The sequence below is a fragment of the Carcharodon carcharias genome, chromosome 13 (assembly GCF_017639515.1).
Source record: "Carcharodon carcharias isolate sCarCar2 chromosome 13, sCarCar2.pri, whole genome shotgun sequence".
Classification (NCBI taxonomy): domain Eukaryota; kingdom Metazoa; phylum Chordata; class Chondrichthyes; order Lamniformes; family Lamnidae; genus Carcharodon; species Carcharodon carcharias.
The window spans coordinates 39242510-39264233 of record NC_054479.1 but is presented as its reverse complement, the minus strand read 5'-3'; the positions used below and the strand labels follow the sequence as shown (position 1 = coordinate 39264233).

Genomic DNA, 21724 nt, shown 5'->3' with positions numbered 1-21724 from the left:
CAGTTATTGCTCACCTCATGGATACAATTAAACAAAATTAATATACAATTAACAGTTTGACAGGGCACATAGCTGAACAGGCAATACAGATTCCATGATCAGGGGTGAGTGTGGCATTTCATTTACCTCGAGGCAGAAGGTCGCTTTTCTTTCAGGGTGGTAAACTTTGACTGGAAGCTCAGTGAGCCAATCCTCAACCCACAAAGCTGAGGGTGGGATCAGAGAAGAGTGTTAGGTTACTGTTGCCTCCTGTTCAGAATACAAAGGTCTAAGAAACCAACTGAGACACTCTAGTTATTTTATAACTTTAAAGAATTTGGCATACAGTGCAACAGTTTATACAGAAAGGAATTAGTAACTTCATGTTGTCCTTTTCTTTCAAGTGAGTCGCAACTCAAGCCAAAAGCTTCATCATATTCTTCGTCCTGCTAAGAAAATAAAGGTTCCTTTGCTATGGCACCTTGTTCTGATGTAATCCATGGTTTTCCTCAAAACTTTTATAGTATTAACTACTTAACTATTGTTTCGTTTCCAAAATCTGTCATTTTGTCATCAAATATCAAGGATCAGTTTGCAGGTCTTGCTTCCTTACCTCTGCATTGTTTCTTTAGATAGAATCTTATTGAGGCTCCATTTCATCTGGCTAACACAAAGGTTTTTCTCTCTCAGCATCCTGGACAATATGGATCCTGTGTTTGGTCAAGCTGACTTGCTGATCTCTTTACCAAGAAAGTGAAAGTTCCATTCCAAGTTCACTCCAAAAGTCTTCAACAATATTTGTTTTATCTCTCTCTCTGTGAAAGAAAGGGTGGGCTGATCAGAAACATACTTTTTAAAATCCTTTTATAGGATGTGGATGTCACTGTTGCCCATTCCTAGTTGCTCTTGAGAAGGTGGTGATGAGCAGCCTTCTTGCCGTTAGGGACAGAGTTACAAGAACAGAAGAACACAAAAAATAAGAGCAGGTGTAGGCCATTTGGCCCATCAAGCTTGCTCTGTCTTTTGACAAGATCATGGCTGATCTGATTGTTGCCTTAACTCCACTTTCCTGCCTGTCCCTTATAACCCGTGATTCTCCTGTAGATCAAGAATCTGTCTAACTCAGCCTCGAGTATATTCAATGCCCCAGCTTCCAGTGTTCCCCGTGGAAGAGAATTTCACAGCCCAAAGACCCTCTGAGATAAAAAATTCCTCCAGGAATTCCAGGAGTTCCAGGCTTGTGACCCTGTGACAGTGAATGAGTAATGATATAGTTGTAAGTCAGGGTGGTGCATAGCTTGGAGGGGAACTTGCAGGTGGTAGTGTTCCCAAGTGTCTACTGCCTTTGTCCTTCTCGTTGGTAGAGATTGCAGGTTTGGAAACTGTTGTTAAAGGAGGCTTGGTGAATTGCTGCAATTGCTAACCACTAGAGGGGAGCAAACATTAATTTCTGTTTTCTGAAACAATAACATAATTGTGTAAAACACAGCATGCAGCCTCCTGATAATTCAAAGTTGTTATTACACTAAAAAATGAATTATCCAATAATTTGAATAAAATAAAGCAGAATGGAAATTTATTGGGAAATGCCTATATTGCAGAGTGTGGTCATGATTTTAATATTACAGCCTTGGAAAGTTGGTGAGTGAAGATTGGTGTATTTATGGGTTTTGGAAATGGTGGGGAGGAATCAAGTAGTTATTCTCCTCACACAGCAAACCTGTATCCTCTAGTTCACTTGCTTGGTGGCGTGAGCAGAAAATGGCAAGAAGGCCAAACGTCGGTTTCACAACGTCGTGAAACCAGTTTGCGATTGTCCACTCAGCCCATCAATGGCGGGCCACGTTTCCCACCATCAGGTGTCAGGAGCCTCATTGTATTAAATCTGCATATCATTAAGGGTTTAGCCTGTTGGACCCATTCCCCCACGCTGGATTGTCCGCTCAAGTCAGGGTGATTGCACACCATGTTTCACAACTGCACATAAGCGACATGCATCTGGTGAGCTGCACTTCGCTAGGGACTTTGAGGTTTGTTTGCCAACCTTGTTTTAGGCAGCACTTGTGCTCATCAGCACCAGGCTTCGCAGACAGTACCACATCACTTTTAGCGGGGCTCACGGGCAGACCTCTACCAACCAGACCAACCAAAGGGTGGGGATGGCTTTGTACAGCTACAGGGCTAGGGCTTGCTTGGGGAAGGGGGAGAAGTGGCCTCAGGCAAGTGAAGAGGCTGCAGGGCTGGGGCTATACTAAGGAAGAGAGGGTATCCCAGGGTTTGTGTGGGGGCACAAATTGATCTGTGCAAGTGGCCTCAAGATGGTGAGGGCTATGGAGGCAGTCTCCAGAGGAGATGAGGCCAGATGGAGATGTGAGGGTATATGTGTGTGAGAATGGGTGGAGATGTCTCTTGAGCTAGCAGTGAGTGAGAATCTGTGATGGGCTTGTGAGTCTGTAAGTTTAGACTGCTGAGATGGCTGCCTTACCCTGGCGGCACGGATGAGATCATTCAACCTCTATCTGCATTGGATGGCCAACCTCTTCTGTGCAGCGTTGGCACTGATCACCACTGCCATTGCCTACCAAGTTGGAGTGGTAATGTCGCTGTCCCTCCTGTGGTCAGAGTGGGGCAGAAGACATCACGGCGGATCTCCACAGCATCCAAAAGGCGCTCGAGGGATGCATCACTAAAGCTGGGGGCAGCAATCTTCTTGCTATTCGGGGCCATGTCTTCTGTGCAACAGTCCTGGGCTGGAAACACAGAGGTGTGCACGCAGCTGTACTTTAAATATGGCACCCAGCATGATGAAGTGGCAAGGTGACGGCATGGTGGGCAAATCGGAGACTGCCTGCCATGAAAATGGCATGTTTCCCAGGAATGCATAATTAATGCGGTGGGTTTTGGATGATACGGTATGAGAAGCTGCCATTGCAACCGGCAGGTAAAACATCATTTTACCCGCTTGCTACTGCACTTACTGCAAATCTGGGATGATTCCGCTCAGGGTGTCACAGCTCTGGCCTAAATCACTAAATCACACCCTGCTGGATGTGGTTAGCAAATTCTATTACCTTGGGTGCATGGACAATCTGTCTCTAGATGCAGAACTTGATACACACATAGGGAAAACAACTACCACATCTGGTCGACTCAGGAAAAGTGCATGAAATAATATCTAGTTGATTCTTAGGGCCCAGATGCTGGTTTATGAGGCCTGTGTTCTCAGCACCTTGTTATATGGCCTCTTTGCAGTGAGCTCCTTATGACTGATGTGCGCACTGACCAATCAAACTGTAGTGCTGTGCGTATTTGAGCCAATCGGTGGGAAAGGTGGGTGGGAAATGCTTTGGGAGATGGGTAAGCTGGTTGGCTTTACCCTGGAGTGAGTGAGGAAGGGAAGCGGATCCCAGAGCCGATAGCTATAGGAGCCCCTTGGGTAAATCTCCCGCAATGGAATTGTCTAACCAGTTTAACAGCAGCACCTGTAAAGTTTAACTGCAGCCAGAGCTGAACTTATGTCGATGGATTGATGGAAACAAAAGGCTGCACTACCTGCCGCTTTATTTATAGAAAAGTTTAGGAGGAGGTAAAGTTTGGATTTTGTAAGGAATTCATAAAGACATAGAGAGAGGGATGGAGAGAGGGAGGGAAATAAAGAGAAACTAAGGCAGATAGAGAGTGATAGGGAGAGAGGGAGGGCGATAGAGAAAGTGGGGAGGGAGACAAGTGGCAAGTAATATTTGCACCACACAAGTGCCAGGCAATGACCATCACCAACAAAGGAGAATCTAACCATCTCCCCTTGATATTCAATGGCATTACCATCACTGAATCCCACACTATCAACATTCATTATCATTGACTAAACACTGAACTGGACCAGCCATATAAATACTGTAACTACAAGAGCAGGTCAGAGGCTGGAATTCCGATGTGAGCAACTCATCTCCTGACTTCCCAAAGCCTATCCATCATTTTCAAGGCACTAGTCAGGAATATGATGGAATGCTTTTCACCTGCCTGGATAAGTGGGGTTCCACCATCACTCAAGAAACGCAGCATCATCCAAGACAAAGCAATCCGCTTGATTGGCACCCCATCAACCATCTTAAATATTCAATTCCTTCACCAGTGGGAGACTGTGGCTGCAGTGTGTACGGTCGACAACATGTATTGCAGCAACTCACCAAGGCTTCTTCCTTGGCTTCTTCTCCAAGGCATTTCCCAAACCTGCAGTCTCCATCAACTGGAAGACAAGAACAGCAAGCACGTAGGAACATCACTACTGCTAAGTTCCCCTCCAAATCACACACCACCCTGACTTGAAAATGTACTGTCACCGTCAAAATCCTGAATGTTCCTACCTAACATTACTGTGAAAGCCTCTTCACCACACGGGGACTGCAGCAGATCAAGAAGGCAGCACTCCACCATTTTCACAAGGGCATTGAGGGATTGACAATAAATGCTAGCCTTTCCAGCGACACCCACATCCTGTGAATGAATAAAAAAAACATCTTGGGGCTGTGGGCAGTTTTCTGGGCAGGGCCTGCTTTTATAGCAATGTTTTTAAAACTAGTGGTAAAACGAGGAAACTGGAGTTGCTCTTAACATTTTGCAATGCTATATGATGGACAAATGGACATATTGTGCTGAACAAAATCAATGCAATTGAGCAGAAACTCCATATCTTGCTATGTGGCAGTACTGGATAAGGAGAATGGGGTTTATTTACAATGGGAGAGGTATTGCACTTTGGTAGAATTGCAGTAGTCCTTGACTTTGATAGGTCTCAGGGATGTTAAAGAGCTTTTGTAGTACTGAGTGAAGCATAGCAGTGGCTCTGCTAGGACTTGACAGTACTGGGGAGGAGGCCTGGCATCACCGTGCAGGGAAAATCTGGGATTTGGCAGGATTATGAAGGGGTAGTTTAAAGTTCATCAGAACCAAGAGATGAAACATGGGGTTTGACTCACTGCTGGATTCCTGGCATTTGTGAGCAGTGAGGGAAAAGGGAACGAGGAGGGCATGTGCCTGACAGCACTAGGTCTGGCAGCACTGGTTTGTAACACTTTTAAGAGATCTTTGTAAACATTGCAAATTTTGTTTTTCTGAAGTGCTTGAATGCAGCAATAGCAGCTTGTGCTATTCCTTAGTTGGAGCATGTGTCGCTGCTTTTTATCAGATTTGTTTTGTTAGCAACAGATGGACTGCATTGGATATTAGTGCCTTGTAATTTAAATAGTGTGTTTTGGGTTGACCTGATTTTGTACTGTGTTTAATTTGGGGATTACCTCACTGCATATCCTCTATACATATTTTTTATACAGAAGGTCAAAAAAAGTATTCTGTTATCTTCTTGAGGAAAGAATCAGGATGACGTTTTTTTGGGTAAAACTGAGGCCCAGACATGTTTGTCCTACACTCTGTGAGTCTCTTTGAACCCAAAATTATTTCGACTCCTGCTCCACCCTCCATGTGTTTAGAGGGATTAAGGAGCTGGAATAACCTTCTCAATTGGTTTTACCAGCTGTTCTGTTTATTGGAAGCAGAGCAGCAGAGGCTCAGAGTGAGATGCCTGGCAGAGGACAGCAGCTCATTTGCACTTATACCTAATTTGCACTTGTTTTATGTCAGTTTTTATGTTCTGTTGAAGGCAAATGAGCTCTGCAGGAAACTTGGGCATCCATTGCTATTGGCAAGATCTTGTAGAAACTGTTGCAAATTGGGTGTAATTGAGAACCAGAAAATTCAGGACTATTAAGTTTTAAACCAATGTTCCTGTTAATTAATATTTACCCTCAGCTGCAGCTACACACAGATTTTGAAGTTCTGATCTAGGATTTGCCTGTTATTGCAGCAGTAGCACGAAGAACAGTTTTTAAAAATTCATTCATGGGGCGTGGGTGTCGCTTGTTAGGCCAGCATTTATTGCCCATACCTAAATGTCCTTGAGAAGGTGGTGGTGAGCTGCCTTCTGGAGCCACTGCAATCCATGTGGTATAGGTACACCTTACGTAGATGTTTGTTGTTTCAAAATAAGGCAAGCCAGAGAGTAAACAATCAAAGTTCTAATAGGTGTAGGGGATGTAGCTCAGTGGTAGAGCGCATGCTTTGCATGTATGAGGCCCCGGGTTCAATCCCCGGCATCTCCACAGTAAATTTTTAGGACTGACGAAAAGGCAGTGAAGTTGCTAGTTAAAGAAGAAATTAATGCAATAGTGAGGAAAAGGTAAAAACAAAAACAGAATTACCTGGAAAAACTCAGCAGGTCTGGCAGCATCGGCGGAGAAGAAAAGAGTTGACGTTTCGAGTCCTCATGACCCTTCGACAGAACTTGAGTTCGAGTCCAAGAAAGAGTTGAAATATAAGCTGGTTTAAGGTGTGTGTGTGGGGGGCGGAGAGATAGAGAGACAGAGAGGTGGAGGGGGGGGTTGTGGTTGTAGGGACAAACAAGCAGTGATAGAAGCAGATCATCAAAAGATGTCAACGACAATAGTACAATAGAACACATAGGTCCAATAGCAAGCCTTCCGGACTGAATATTGAATTCAACAACTTTAGGTCGTGAGCTCCCTCCCCCATCCCCACCCCCTTTCTGTTTCCCCCTTCCCTTTTTTTTCTTCCAATAAATTATAAAGATTTTCCTTTTCCCACCTATTTCCATTATATAAAAAAACCCCCCACTAGAGCTATACCTTGACTGCCCTACCATCCATTCTTAATTAGCACATTCGTTTAGATAATATCACCAACTTTAACTTTAACACCTATGTGTTCTATTGTACTATTGTCGTTGACATCTTTTGATGATCTGCTTCTATCACTGCTTGTTTGTCCCTACAACCACCCCCCCCCCCACCTCTCTGTCTCTCTATCTCTCCGCCCCCCACACACACACCTTAAACCAGCTTATATTTCAACTCTTTCTTGGACTCGAACTCAAGTTCTGTCGAAGGGTCATGAGGACTCGAAACATCAACTCTTTTCTTCTCCGCCGATGCTGCCAGACCTGCTGAGTTTTTCCAGGTAATTCTGTTTTTGTTTTGGATTTCCAGCATCCGCAGTTTTTTTGTTTTTATCTCAGTGAGGAAAAGGTATTAGCTCTGATGATGTGGAATCTGTATGGGTAAAGCTGAGAAACACTAAGGGGCAAAAAACATTATTGGGGGTTGTATATAGACCCCCAAACTGTAGTGGTGATGTTGGGACTGGCATTAAATAGGAAATTAGAAACATATGCAATAAAGGAACATCTGTAATTATGGGTGACTTTAATCTGCATATAGATTGGGCAAATCAAATTAGTAAAAACAAAAACAGAATTACCTGGAAAAACTCAGCAAGTCTGGCAGAATTGGTGGAGAAGAAAAGAGTTGATGTTTCAAGTTCTGTTGAAGGGTCATGAGGACTCGAAACATCAACTCTATTCTTCTCCACCGATGCTGCCAGACCTGCTGAGTTTTTCCAGGTAATTCTGTTTTTGATTTGGATTTCCAGCATCTGCAGTCTTTTTGTTTTTATTTTTCAAATCAAATTAGTAACAATACTGTAGAGGAGGAATTCCTGGAGTGTATATGGGATGATTTTCTGGACCGATATGTCCAGGAACCAACTAGAGAACAGGCCATCCTGGACTGAGTATTGTGTAATGAGAAAGGAATAATTGGCAATCTATTTGTGCGAGGCCCCTTGGGGATAAGTGACCTGAATATGATAAAATTCTTCATCAAGATGGAGAGTGACGTAGTTGATTCTGAGACTAGGGTCCTGAATCTTAATAAAGGAAACTACGGTGGTATGAGGTGCGAGTTGGCTATGATGGATTGGGAAATGCTACTTAAAGGGATGATGGTGGATAGGCAATGGCAAACATTCAAAGAGCACATGGGTGAACTGCAACAATTGTTTATTCCTGTCTGGTGCAAAAGTAAAATAGGAAAGATGGCCAAACCATGGCTTACAAGGGAAATTAGAGATAGCATTAGATCCAAGGAAGAGGCGTACAAATGGCCAGAAAAAACAACAGACCTGAGGATTGGGAGCACTTAGAATTCAGCAAAGGAGGACCAAGGGATTGATTAAGAAGGGGAAAACAGAATATGAGAGTGAGCTTGCAGGGAACATAAAAACTGATTGTAAAAGTTTCTATGGGTATGTGAAGAGAAAAAGATTGGTAAAGACAAATGTAGGTCCCTTACAGCCTGAAACAGGGGAATTTATAATGGGGAACAAAGAAATGGCTGACCAACTAAATACATACTTTGGCTCTGTCTTCACAAAGGAGGACACAAATAGCATACCAGAAATGTTGGGGAACACAGGGTTTAGTGGGAGGGAGGAACTGAAAGAAATCAGTATTAGTAGGAAAATGGTGTTGGAGAAATTGATGAGATTGAAGGCCGATAAATCCCCAGGGCCTGATAATCGACATCCCAGAGTACTTAAGGAAGTGGCCCTAGAAATTGTGGATGCATTGGTGGTCATCTTCCGAGATTCTATAGGCTCTGGAACAGTTCCTACAGATTGGATGGTAGCTATTGTAACCCCACTATTTAAAAATGGAGGTAGAGAGAAAGCAGGGAATTATAGACCAGTCAGCCTGACATTGGTAGTGGGGAAAATTCTAGAGTCCGTTATAAAAGATTTAATAACTGAGCAATTGGAAAATAGTGGCAGAATCGGACAGAGTCAGCATGGATTTACAAAAGGGAAATCATGCTTGACAAATCTACTGGAATTTTTCGAGAATGTAACTAGTAGAGTTGATGAGGGGGAGCCAGTGGATGTGGTTTATTTGGACTTTCAGAAAGCTTTTGACAAACTCCCACATAAGAAATTAGCATGTAAAACTAAAGCACATAGGCTTGGGGGTAGTGTATTAAGATGGATAGAAAACTGGCTGACAGACAGGAAACAAAGAGTAGGAATAAACTGATCTTTTTCCGAATGGCAGGCAGTGACTAGTGGGGTACCACAGGGATCGGTGCTGGGATCCCAGCTATTCACAATACATATTAATGATTTAGATGAGGGAGCTAAATGTAATATCTCCAAAATTGCAGATGACACAAATCTGGTTGGGAGGCTGAGCTGTGAGGAGGATGCAGAGATGCTTCAGTGTGATTTGGACAAGCTGAGTGAGTGGGCAAATGCATGGCAGGTGTAGTATATTGTAGATAAATGTGAGATTGTCCATTTTGGTAGTATAAACAGAAAGGCAGATTGTTATCTGAATGGCTATAAATTGAGAGAGGGGAATGTACAATGAGACCCTGTTGTCCTCGTACACCTGTCGCTGAAGACAAGCATGCAGGTGCAGCAGGTGGTAAAGAAGGCAAATGGTATATTGGTCTTCATAGTGACAGGAGCAGGGATGTCATGCTGCAGTTATACAGGGCCTTGGTGAGTCCACACTTGATATATTGTGTGCAGTTTTGGTCCCCTTATCTGAGGAAGGATGTTCTTGCTATAGAGGGAGTACAGCAAAGGTTTACCAGACTGATTCCTGGGATGGCAGGACTGAAACATGAGGAGAGATTGAGTTGGTTAGGATTATATTCACTGGAGTTCAGAAGAATGAGGGGGGATCTCATAGAAACCTATAAAATTCTAACAGGACTAGATAGGGTAGATGCAGGAAGGATGTTCCTGAGGTTGGGGGAGTCCAGAACCAGGGGTCACATTCTGAGTATACTGGGTAGACCACTTAGGACTGAGATGAGGAGAAATTTCTTCACCCAGAGATTGGTGAGCCTGTGGAACAAAGAACAAAGAACAAAGAAAAGTACAGCACAGGAACAGGCCCTTCGGCCCTCCAAGCCTGCACCGATCATATTGCCTGTCAAACTAAAACATTTTGCACTTCTGGGGTGTGTATCCCTCTATTCCCAAACTATTCATGTATTTGTCAAGCTGCCTCTTAAACACCACTATCATACCTGCTTCCACCACCTCCTCTGGCAGCGAATTCCAGACACTCACTACCCTCTGCGTAAAAAACTTGACCCGCACATCTCCTCTATAGCTTTCTCCTATCACCTTAAATCTATATCCCCTAGTAATTGACTCTTCCACCCCGGGAAAAAGCTTCTGACTATCTACTCTGTCCATGCCACTCATAATTTTGTAAACTTCTATCAAGTCGCCCTTCAATCTCTGTCGCTCTAGTGAGAACAATCCGAGTTTCTCCAATCTCTCCTCATAGCTAATAACCTCCAAACCAGGCAGCATCCTGGTAAACCTCCTCTGCACCCTCTCCAATGTCTCGATATTCTTCTGGTAATGTGGTGACCAGAATTGAACGCAATATTCCAAGTGTGGCCTAACCAAGGTTCTATACAGCTGCAGCATGACTTCCCAGCTTTTATACACAATATCCCTGCCGATGAAAGCAAGCATGCCATATGCCTTCCTGACTACCTTATCCACCTGCGTTGCCACTTTCAGTGACCTGTGGACCTGTACACCCAGATCACTCTGCTTGTCGATGCACTTAAGGGTTCTGCCATTTACTGTATAATTCCTGCCTGTATTAGACCTTCCAAAATGCATTACCTTGCATTTGTCCGGATTAAACTCCATCTGCCATTTCTCTGCCCAAATCACCAACCGATCTATATCCCGTTGTATCCTTTGACAATCCTCTTCACTATCTGCAACTCCTCCAACCTTAGTGTCATCTGCAAACTTACTATTAACCCAGTTACATTTTCCTCCAAATCATTTATGTATACAAACAGCAAAGGTCTCAGCACTGATCCCTGTGGAACACCACTAGTCACAGCTCTCCATTCAGAAAAGTACCCTTCCACTGCTACCCTTTGTCTTCTATGACCAAGCCAATTCTGTATCCATCTTGCCAGCTCACCTCTGATCCCGTGCGACTTTACCTTCTGTACCAGCCTACCATGAGGGACCTTGTCAAAGGCTTTACTGAAATCCATGTATATAACATCCACTGCCCTTCCATCGTCGATCATCTTTGTCACTTCCTCGAAAAACTCAGTCAAGTTAGTGAGACACGACCTCCCCTTCACAAAACCATGCTGCCTCTCACTAATACACCTATTGCTTCCAAATGGTAGTAAATCCTGTCACGAAGAATCTTCTCCAATAATTGCCCTCCTACTGACGTAAGGCCCACCGGCCTGTAATTTCCTGGATTATCCCTGCCATCCTTCTCAAACAACGGAACAACATTGGCCATTCTCCAGTCCTCTGGGACCTCACCCATAGCCAGTGAGGATACAAAGATTTCTGTCAAGGCCCCAGCAATCTCCTCCTTGCCTCCCTCAGTACTCTGGGGTAGATCCCATCTGGCCCTGGGGACTTATCCACCTTAATATTCTTCAAGACGCCTAACACCTCCTCTTTTTTGATCTCAACATGATCCAGGCTATCTATGCACTCTTCCCTAGACAAATTGACTGTTAAGTCCTTCTCTTTGGTGAATACTGATGAGAAGTACTCATTTAGTATCTCTCCCATTTCTTCTGGCTCCACACACAGATTCCCACCTCTGTCCCTGAGTGGGCCTACCCTTTTCCTGGCTACCCTCTTGCTTTTTATATATGTATAAAAGGCCTTGGGATGTTCCTTAATCCTGGTTGCCAATGACATTTCATGACCCCTTTTAGCCCTCCTGACTCCTTGCTTAAGTTTCTTCCTACTTTCCTTATATTCTTCATGGGCTCCATCTGTTCCCAGCCTTCTAGCCCTTACGAATGCTTCCCTTTTCTTTTTGACTAATCTCATAATATCCTTTGTTATCCAAGGTTCCTAAACTTGCCATACTTATCCTTCATTCTAGCAGGAACATGCCGGTCCTGAATTCATATCAACTGAAGTTTGAAAGCCTCCCACATGTCAGTTGTTGATTTGCCCTCAAACATCCACCTCCAGTCTAGATTCCTCAGTTCCTGCCTAATATTGTTATAATTAGCCTTCTCCCAATTAAGCACCTTAACCCGAGGACTCCTGTTATCCTTGTCCACCAGTACCTTGAAACTTACTGAATTATGGTCACTTTTCCCGAAATGCTCCCCTACTGAAACTTCGACCACCTGGCCGGGTTCATTCCCTAATACCAGGTCCAGTATTGCCCCTTCCCTAGTTGGACTATCTGCATATTGTCTCAGGAAGTCCTCCTGGATGCACCTTACAAATTCTGCACCATCCAAACCCCTAGCACTAAGTGATTCCCAGTCAGTATAGGGAAAGTTAAAATCACCCACCACAACAACCCTATTGCTTTTACATCTTTCCAAAATCTGCCTACATAACTGTTCCTCAATCTCCCGCCGGCAGTTGGGAGGCCTATAGTAAACCCCCAACATTGTGACTGCACCCTTCCTTATGTTTATTTCTTTGAAGCTAAGGAGGAAGCCTTCAATTGCACATAGTATAAGTAAAACAAACAGAATTCCTTGAACTCAGCTTTTTGGCTCCTTTAAGGCCATTTGGTTCATCAAGAACACTGCTTCGCAAGCAGCTCCACACCAACAGAAATTCAAACTGAACTCTTTAAAAAGTGGTTAAGATAAAATCCATAAATGTTACTTCAGACCAACATAGAACCATAAAAATCAATTAATTATCAAAATCTTACAGCATGAAACCAGTAAAAGGGTGAGCTGGTCCTCTGGGTGTAGGAATGGGCTCGAGCTGGAAGTGGTTCCAATCAATACATCTTATGTCGTTATTTAAAAAAGAAATTAATATATTACCAATTCACCATGAGCTCACCCTTGGGGAATTACAATTTCTGGCCCAGACCCTTACTATTGCTTCTAGATGGTGCATCCTGTGTGGTTTCAGCAGAGGGAGAGACAGGATGCTCACATCCCTGCTCTCACTGTCGAGAGGCTTGTGGTATCCACCCTCTGGGTTTCAGAGCCCCTCAGGGTCCCGGCAAAGACTGACCACCTGTATCTGTGCAGGAGCAGATTCAGCTGGTGGGAGACAGGGCAGTGTGTCCGGGGGAGGGGGTGGAGTCTGTTGTCATTAAGGCAGCAGACATCTCCTGCATGGCCATGGTCATGACTTGCATGGACCCATTTCAGAGCTGTGCTTGAAGCTCCATGGAGGCAGCCACTCTCTCCATGACAGACAGTCTCTGGAACCTCCTCCAACCCTACGACCCTCTGAGCTCTCTGCACTCCTCCAATTATGACCCCTTGCACGTTCCCCCATCTACATCACTCCATTGAGGCCTGTGCTTTCACCTGCCGAATTCCCAAGCTTTGGAATTCCCTTCCTAAACCTCTCTCTTTTCCTTTAAGATACTTCTTAAAATCTACCTGTTCGAAATTCGCTACCACAGAAGTAGTTGAGGCCAAAACATTATATGTTTTCAAGATGGAGTTAGACATAGCTTTTGGGGTGAAAGGGATCAAAGGGTATGGGGAGAAAGTGGGAGCAGGCTATTGAGTTGGATGCTCAGCCATGATCATAATGAATGGTGGAGCAGGCTCGAAGGGCCGAATGGCCTACTCCGGCTCCTATTTCCTATGTTTCTATGTTTCTGTGTAATAAAGAGTTCCTGGGAATCATTTGCTGGGTTGCTAGACTTGTGGGTGTGCATTTGGTTCATGGAATTTATTTTGAACATCCTTGATGTAATGATGAATAAATTCCATTTGAAACACTGACGGCCTTGAACTCTTTTGTGCTTGATTGTATAAATAATTACACAATTTGTATGGTAAAAATAAATTTCTTAGTTTTATAATGTTGGCAAGATGCTGAGTTAAGGTGGTCGAGAAACTTGAATGCAAGCTTGCATTTAGGTGAAATAGGTATATCCTACTTGAAAATTGTGCAGTAAGTGGACACACTCGTCTATACAGTTAATGTAAAAGCAGCTTTCCCTCAATCTGCTTTTTAAAAATTCTTTAACAATCCAATGATATTTAAACAATTGTATCAAGCAAAGTCAATATATTCACAGAATCACACAGTGCAGAAGAGGCCCTTCGGCCCATCAAGTCTGTACTGACACATGAGAAACACCTGACCTACCTACCTAATCCCATTTACCAGCACTTGGCCCATAGCCTTGAACGTTATGACATGCCAAGTGCTCATCCAGGTACTTTTTAAAGGATGTGAGGCAACCCGCCTCCACCACCCTCCCAGGCAGTGCATTCCAGACCGTCACCACCCTCTGGGTAAAAAAGTTTTTCCTCACATCCCCCTTAAACCTCCTGCCCCTCACTTTGAACTTATGTCCCCTTGTGATTGACCCTTCAGCTAAGGGGAACAGCTGCTCCCCAGCCACAGATCCCTGTGGTACGCCACTGGACACTGGCTTCCAGTCACGAAAGCAGCCTTCTGTCATCACCCTCTGTCTCCTACAACTAAGCCAATTTTGATTCCACCTTATCAAATAACCCTGAATTCCATGTGCATTTGCCTTCTTTATAAATCTCCCACGTGGGACCTTGTCAAAGGCTTTGCTGAAATCCATATAAACTGCATCAACTGCACTACCCTCATACACACACCTGGTCACCTCCTCAAAGAATTCAATCAAATTTGTTAGGCATGACCTCCCTCTGACAAAGCCATGGTGACTATCCCTGATCAAATCTTGCCGCTCCAAGTGGAGATAGATTCACTCTTGCAGAACTTTCTCCAATAGTTTCCCTACCACTGACGTGAGACTCACTGGTCTGTAGTTCCCTGGCTTATCTCTACAACCCTTCTTAAAAACCGGAATCACATTAGCTGTTCTCTTGTCCTCTGGCTCCTTCCCCGTAGCCAGAGAGGAATTAAAATTTTGGGTCAGAGCCCCTGCGATCTCCTCCCTTGCCTCCCTCAGCAGCCTGGTACACAAATCATCTGGACCTGGAGATTTGTCCACTTTTAAGCCTGCCAACACCTCCAATACCTTGTCACTCCCTATATCAATTTGCTCAAGAACTTCGCAGTCTCTCTCCCCAAGTTCCATACCTTCATCCTCATTCCCTTGGGTGAAAACAGATGTGAAGTATTCATTCAACACTCTACCAATGTCCTCTGGTATCAGCCATAGATTTCCCCCTTAGTCCCTAATGGGCCCTACTCTTTCCATGGTTATCCTCTTCCCATTGATATACTTATAGAATATCTTGGGATTTTCCCTACTTTTACTAGCCAGAGGTTTTTCATATCCCCTCTTTGCTCTCCTAATTGCTTTCTTAAGCTCCACCCTGCACTTTCTGTACTCCACTAATGTGTCTGCTGATTTGCTCCCCTTGTACCTGCTAAAAGCCTCTCTTTTCATTCTCATTGTATCCTGAATATCTCTGGTCATCCATGGTTCTCTCGGCTTTTTATTTCTTCCTATCAACCTAGAGGGAACATGTTGAGCCTATACCCTCCCCATTTCCTTTTTGAATACTCCCACTGCTCTTCTGTAGATTTCCCCACAAGTAGTTGTTCCCAGTCTACCTTGGCCAGATCCTGCCTTATTTTACTAAAATCTGCTTTCCCCCAATCCAAAACATTTTTTTGCAACTTGTCTATTTCTTTGAGCATAACAAGCTTAAATTATACCATGTTGTTTTCGCTATCACTGAAATGCACCCCCACAACCACCTCAGCCACCTGTCTGGCTTCATTACCCAGAATTAGGTCCAGCACTGTGCCATCCCTTGTTGGACCCTCTACACATTGACCTAAAAAGTTCTCCTGTACACATTTTAAGAAATCCACTCCATTCAAGCCCTTAACACTATGCCTATCCCAATTAACGTTGGGAAAGTTGAAATCACATAATTACCCTATTGTTATTGTTTTTACACGCCTTTGCAAATTGTGCACATATTTGCTCCTCAATTTCCCCACTATCTGGGGGTCTATAATAAACACCTAATAAAATGGTTGCCCCTTTTTTATTCCTAAGCTCTACCCACAAAGCTTCATTCGATGCCCCCTCCAAGATATCATCTCTCCTTACTGCAGTAACTGACTCCTTAACTAATAATGCAATGCCTCCTCCTCTTTTACCCCTCCCCTGTCTCGCCTGAAGATTATCTTTCCCGGAACGTTGAGCAGTCAATCCTGCCATTCCTTCAACCACATCTCAGTGATGACTACTATATCACAATTCCACATGTCAATCCTCACCCTTAACTCATTCGTTTTACCTGTAATACTCCTGGCATTAAAGTAGAGGCCATCCAGCCTTGCCTTACTCCCTTGAAGCTTAGTGCAGCTGTACTCCCTCTGACTTGATTGTTTTATTGTATTATGATGTGTCCCTATTCTGCTAACATTCTGTGTCCCCTCCCCCTGCTGAATTAGTTTAAACTCCTCCCAACAACACTAGCAAACCCGCCCACAAGGATGTTAGTCCCGCTCTGGTTCAGATGTAGACCGTCCCGCTTGTACAGGTCCCACCTTCCCCAGAAATGGTCCCAGTGATCCAGGAATCTAAAACCCTCCCTCCTGCACCAACTCTTAAGCCACGTATTCATCTGCACTATTCTCCTATTTCTGTGCTCGCCAGCATGTGGCACTGGGAGTAATTCAAAGATTCCAACCTGAGAGGTCCTGCTTTTTAGTCTACTCCCTGAATTCTTGATGCAAAGATCTCATCCCTCTTTCTACCTATGTCATTGGTACCAATATGTACCATGACCTTTGCCTTATCACCCTCCCCCTTCACGATGCCCTCCTGCCATTCAGTGACATTCCAGACCCTGGCACCAGGGAGGCAACACACCATCCTGGAGTCATGTTGACAGCCACAGTAGTGCCTACTGTGCGCCTGGATTTGTGCAAAGTTTTCTCTGCTAACTGATCCCTCTGTGATTGTCATATGCACTAAAACCATCCAGTGTGAAAATGGTTGCAAAGACTCCATGGTGAGGTGAAATTGGGTTTAAGAGCTGCTCAGGGGGTCTGTTGGACCTTCTGGGTACTTTCTAAATTTACTATTGTATATTTTTAATGTTTTGAGACTTTGATCTTCTGTGCCTGTCGTCAGTGCTCTCAAACATTAAATATTTACTCCTTGTGAGGCAGATTATGCTTACCAGAATGCGTAATTATCAGCATGACCAGGCAAAGTGCAACCCACAGCCTGCTTTAGAACAGTACGTTTTATCAACTGCTTATTTTTTACAGATCACTGGTGCAACATAACCTCAGCCTCATATCTACTTTATATAACTAGTTCTTGGACAAACTACTAAGTGGTGTACCTTAAAGTAACAGTGATCAACTTGAAGGGAAATATTGAATTTTCTTTTTCTTTTCTGTGAGCTTTTATTGGCTGATAACCACAAACAGGTTTTGAAAGGTGAGTTTCTGGTCTGCTCTTTTGGCTACAAGGGATCATGAGGAGGAGAGAGGCTTTCCATATGAAACTTAAATAATGAAAAAAAAAAATTGCAATTAGTTTTATATTTCATATTATATATTTCACACTGTTGAGTCCAGAAGATTTCAATGAATGCAATATTGTGCATGTTATGTGGAAAAAAAATTAAAGCATAACATCTTGACAAGTTAAAGTCGATGTTTACCATATTTGAAACACCTTGGAGAGTGCAACAGCAGCTTACATTTACATTCCAAAGCATTTCACAAGAATCAAGATTTGACATTGAGCCACTGCAGGAGGTATCAGGACAGATGACCAAAAGCTTAGTCAGATGTAATTTTTTAATGAGCACCTTAAAGGAGGAGAGAGTAGTAGAGAGTTGGCAAGACTGAGGAAGGAATTGCAGAGTTTAGAGGCAGAATTTTGCCCTCGGATGGCGTGCGGGCCCCACTGGTTCGGTTGCAGGCAGACAGCCGACCCCCGCCACTGAAATGGGGCAAGTCGCCATTTTAAGTGGGCGGACCAATTAAGGCCCACCCAGCAGCATCCCCGACAGGAAGCGCTATGCACTTCCTGTTCCGTTGGGGGAGGGAATCCCCATCTGTCAAAGTGTGCTCTTTCACGCATGTGCGCGAAAGAGCGCACTTCTCGCTGAGACAAAGTGCTGTCTCAGGGAGACCAGTGACAGTCCGAAAAACTTTAAAAAGACAAAAATTTAAAAATTATTAACATGTCCCCCTCATGTGACAATGTCACATGAGATGGGACATGTCAATAAAAAGCACATAAACTTTATAACTTTTTCACAAAATGGGCATGAAACTTCAACCTGCCATTGGATGAAGTTTCATGACTCATCAGAAGCCCGCTGGGGCTCCTGGCCTGCCCGCCAGCCTTAAGGTTGGCCGGACAGGTCTTTAATTACTTTAAATAGCCTGTCAATGGCTTCAATCGGCCATTGACAGGTCGGCGGGCGGACAGCTGATTTTGCTGTCCGCCCGCCTTCCTAAATATTTAAAGGGACCTGGTTGACATTGGGGATTCCTCCTGACGTCGTCCCGCATCATTTTCCCCTCGGCAAGCGGGCCCCGCCCCCAAACCGCCAAGGGGAAAATCCTGGCTAGGGCTCAGTCAGCTGGTCTCACAGTTAAACACAATATCAAGGTTGAGAAAATCTCAGTTTCAGCTTCTGACTGTTGCCAAGAAACAGACTTTACAATGGGGATTGAGAAAATGGCTTTGGTCATCCCAGCATTTCGTTGGAGAAAATTTCTGCTCACCTAGTATTGGATGTCAGACAAGCAGTATGACAAATCGGAGATAGTGTAGGGGTCAAGGTGATGAAATAGAGCTAAGTGGCATTGGCATATATGTGGAATTTGATGTGTTTCTGAATGTTATCACATCACGTAGATGAGAAATATAAGGGCGCCAAGGTTAGATCTGTGGGCAACTTCAGATGTAATGGTGTTGGAAGTGGGAAGAGAAGTCATTGCAGGTGATTTTCTGGATAGATAAGAATGCAATCAGGGAAACATCGTCCTATCCAGTTGAATGATGGAGAGGCGTTGGAGAAAGTTGGTGTGGTCAGCTTATCAAAGGCTGCAGGGAGTTTGAGAAGGATGAAGGGCGATCATTTTCCATGGTCACAGTCACATGGAATGTCATTTGTGACTTTGATAAGGGCTGTTAAGAACTTTGATGGGGCAGAAACCTGATTGGAGGGTTTCAAACATGGAGTTCTGAGAAAGATGGGCACAGATTTGTAAAGTGACAATGTGTTTAAGGACATTGGGGAGGAAGGGGATGTTGGAGATGGTGGGGTAGTTTGCAAGGACATAGTGGTCAAGGGTGTTTATTGAGGAGAGAGATGACGGTGGCAGATTTGACGGGGACCTGAGGAGAGGGAACCATCAACAAGATCAGCTGACATAGGGACCAGGAAGAGAAGTTGGGGCTGATCAATTGAATTGCTAAATTGCGAGGAATTGTGTGATTGATAACCTCTTAGGTGTAAATGATGATTAATTATTTTGAAAGACCTAGGCCTGGCCTTGAGGAAGCAAAATGCTGAAGGTTTTTTAAGTAACAGGTTAATTATCAGAGTGTTTAGTAAACTATAGCATAATTATTGGTGTATTTAAGTAAATTATAGTCCTTGTATTCCATATAACTTATGCACAGTTCCACTCTGTCAATATGTTGAATTTGAGATTAAACTCACATTCTCTGTCAGATAACATGATGAAAATAAAATGAATAAAATGTGTTTGTTGTGATGCTGTATATTCAGTTGCACTGTTAGCAGCAGCCCAATCTACGATCACTCGTTTGCACCTTGCAGCTTATTGAAACTGAGAACCTCACATCATTCAGTTGCTGGGATTGTTCCAAGGGAGATAGAATATGCCAAAGGAATTTGTAAATAACAGCAAAAGTGGGGATAAACTCATCCACCCAAAGTATCTCTTGCACTCTTAAAAATGTTGATGGTTGTTGATGGTCCTTTAGAAGTTTTAAATTGGTCACTTCCGTTTACCCTAATTTTTAGTGTACATTTCCGCCTTGTACATGCATCCAATTTTGATATATGGATTGAAGACTGTCAAAAAGAACTACAGATTTATCCTTGGTATAAGAACATTCAGCCTGTTGAGACTGCTTCGCTATTCAATACAATCACGGCTGATCTTGGGCTTCAACTCCGCTTTCCCATTTGTTCTCCAAGCCCTTTGATTCACTGAGACACCAAAAATCTATCTATCTCAGCTTTAAATACCTTCAATGGTGGCACACCTGCATTCCTCTGGGGTCACGAATTCCAAAGATTCGCTTTGGGTGAAGAAATTTCTCCTCATCTCAGTCCTAAATGATCAGCTGCTTATCCTGAAACTGGTGCCCCCTCGTTCTAAATTCCCCAGCCAGGGGAAGCAATAGCCAGGATTTTCAGGTCCCGCCGGCTGCGGAGCAGGAAATTCCCAGCCGGAGTGAATGGACCTTTGGCTGGACCGTCAAATTTTCTGCCCCACCTGGGACAATTCCCGCAGTGGGCAGGACCAGAAAAATCCCAGCCAATGCCTCAGTACCTATCCTGTCAAGCTCCTTCATATTTTTATCTAATAACTGGGCTGTTCTGAGACACAACGGGGGGAAACTTTACCCAGTGAGGGCTGAGAGGTATCGATGCATGTAGGGGAATAAAACTTCAAAATATGCTGCCTTGCCGGAAACCCAATATGATCCTGCTCACTTTTGTATTTAACCTGCGTGCATTTGGAGGTGCATGGGGACCTGTGGGGCAGATGGATGGCAATTTTAATGTGTAAAGTTGCCATTGCACGAAGAGCTAACCCTGCATGCTGGTTTTAACTGCCAGCCCATGGGTTTCTTGTCCTGCCTGAAACTCGCTAAGGTCAATGAGGCAAGAGCACAACACGGGTTGATGGGGCTGTGAAACTGATAGGCTTGAAAACCGTTAAATAGTGAACAAAGGCAGCTGCTTCCTTGTCTAAGCGAAAAGGTTTTTGCTCTTAGGACCTGTTCTAAGAGTATACTTTCACTGTTTTGGAGATGGAAATTGGAAGCGGAGTTGATGAAATTTTTCAGTTTGGGGTGGGTGCAGGAAACAGCACCAAATCAATGTACTGAAAAAAGAGGCGAGGGAGGGGAGTAGTAATGTTCCACGTATCCCACAAAAGGCAGGCATAACCTGGTACTGGAGTCACATATAGGCCAGGTTGAGTAAGGATGGTTAATTAGCCTACTGTATTTGCTGCTCACAATGTGGTCTGCTTAGAGACCAAATGCAGATTGGGTGACCACTTTGTGGAAATCTTCTGTTCAGTCCGCAAGCATGACCCCGAGCTTCTGGTTGCCCGTCAGTTTAATTCCCCACCTTGCTCCCACGCTAACCCCTTTGTCCTCCGCCTCCAGCAGTGCTCCAATGAAGCTCAACACAAGCTCGAGGAATAGCATCTCATTTTTTGATTAGGCACTTTATGCCCTTCTGGGCTCAACGTTGAGTTCAGCAATTTCAGAGGGTAACCTCTGCCCCCATTTAGTTGCCTTTTCTTAGCCGGTTTTAGTTTCCTTTTCTTAGATGGTTTTGGTTTCACTCTCTTGTTTATCTCTTTTTTTTTTTGCTTTTTATCATTGTCCCATTCACACCTTCTCTAGACACTTCTTTAGCTTCTTAACTTGTTCTATTACCACCCCATTAGCTCTACACACCCAACCTTTTCTTCTTCTGTCATTTAATCTCTCCTGTCTTCTACTCTATCATAGACCTTCCCTTTTGTTCTTTATCCTTTCCTCCCCCTTTCACTGCTCAAAACCTATTGCATTTCTAACTTTTCCCAGTCCTGATTGAAAGGTCATTGTCCTGCAATTGTCGTTTCTCTTTCTACAGATGCTGCCTGACCTGCTGAGTAC

At 43.9% G+C, this 21724-nt stretch overlaps 1 protein-coding gene and 1 non-coding gene across 3 annotated transcripts in view; one reads left to right on the top strand and one right to left on the bottom strand.

Moving 5' to 3' along the window:
* LOC121286452 (protein NipSnap homolog 1-like) overlaps nt 1-20180 on the bottom strand; it is a 79511-nt gene extending 59331 nt beyond the window's left edge. Inside the window, exons 1-2 of one of the 2 annotated variants that reach the window (XM_041203573.1) lie at nt 20073-20180; nt 593-794 (exon numbers count right to left, since the gene is read on the bottom strand). The gene's annotated coding sequence lies outside the window, so the exon portion shown is untranslated. Of the gene's footprint in view, nt 1-592; nt 795-17171; nt 17189-20072 lie in introns of those variants that run through there. The other variant, XM_041203571.1, reaches the window with a different exon arrangement.
* trnaa-ugc lies at nt 6063-6134 on the top strand. Its single transcript has one exon. It is a non-coding gene; the product is annotated as a tRNA-Ala (tRNA).
* Nucleotides 20181-21724: the final 1544 nt, after the last annotated feature.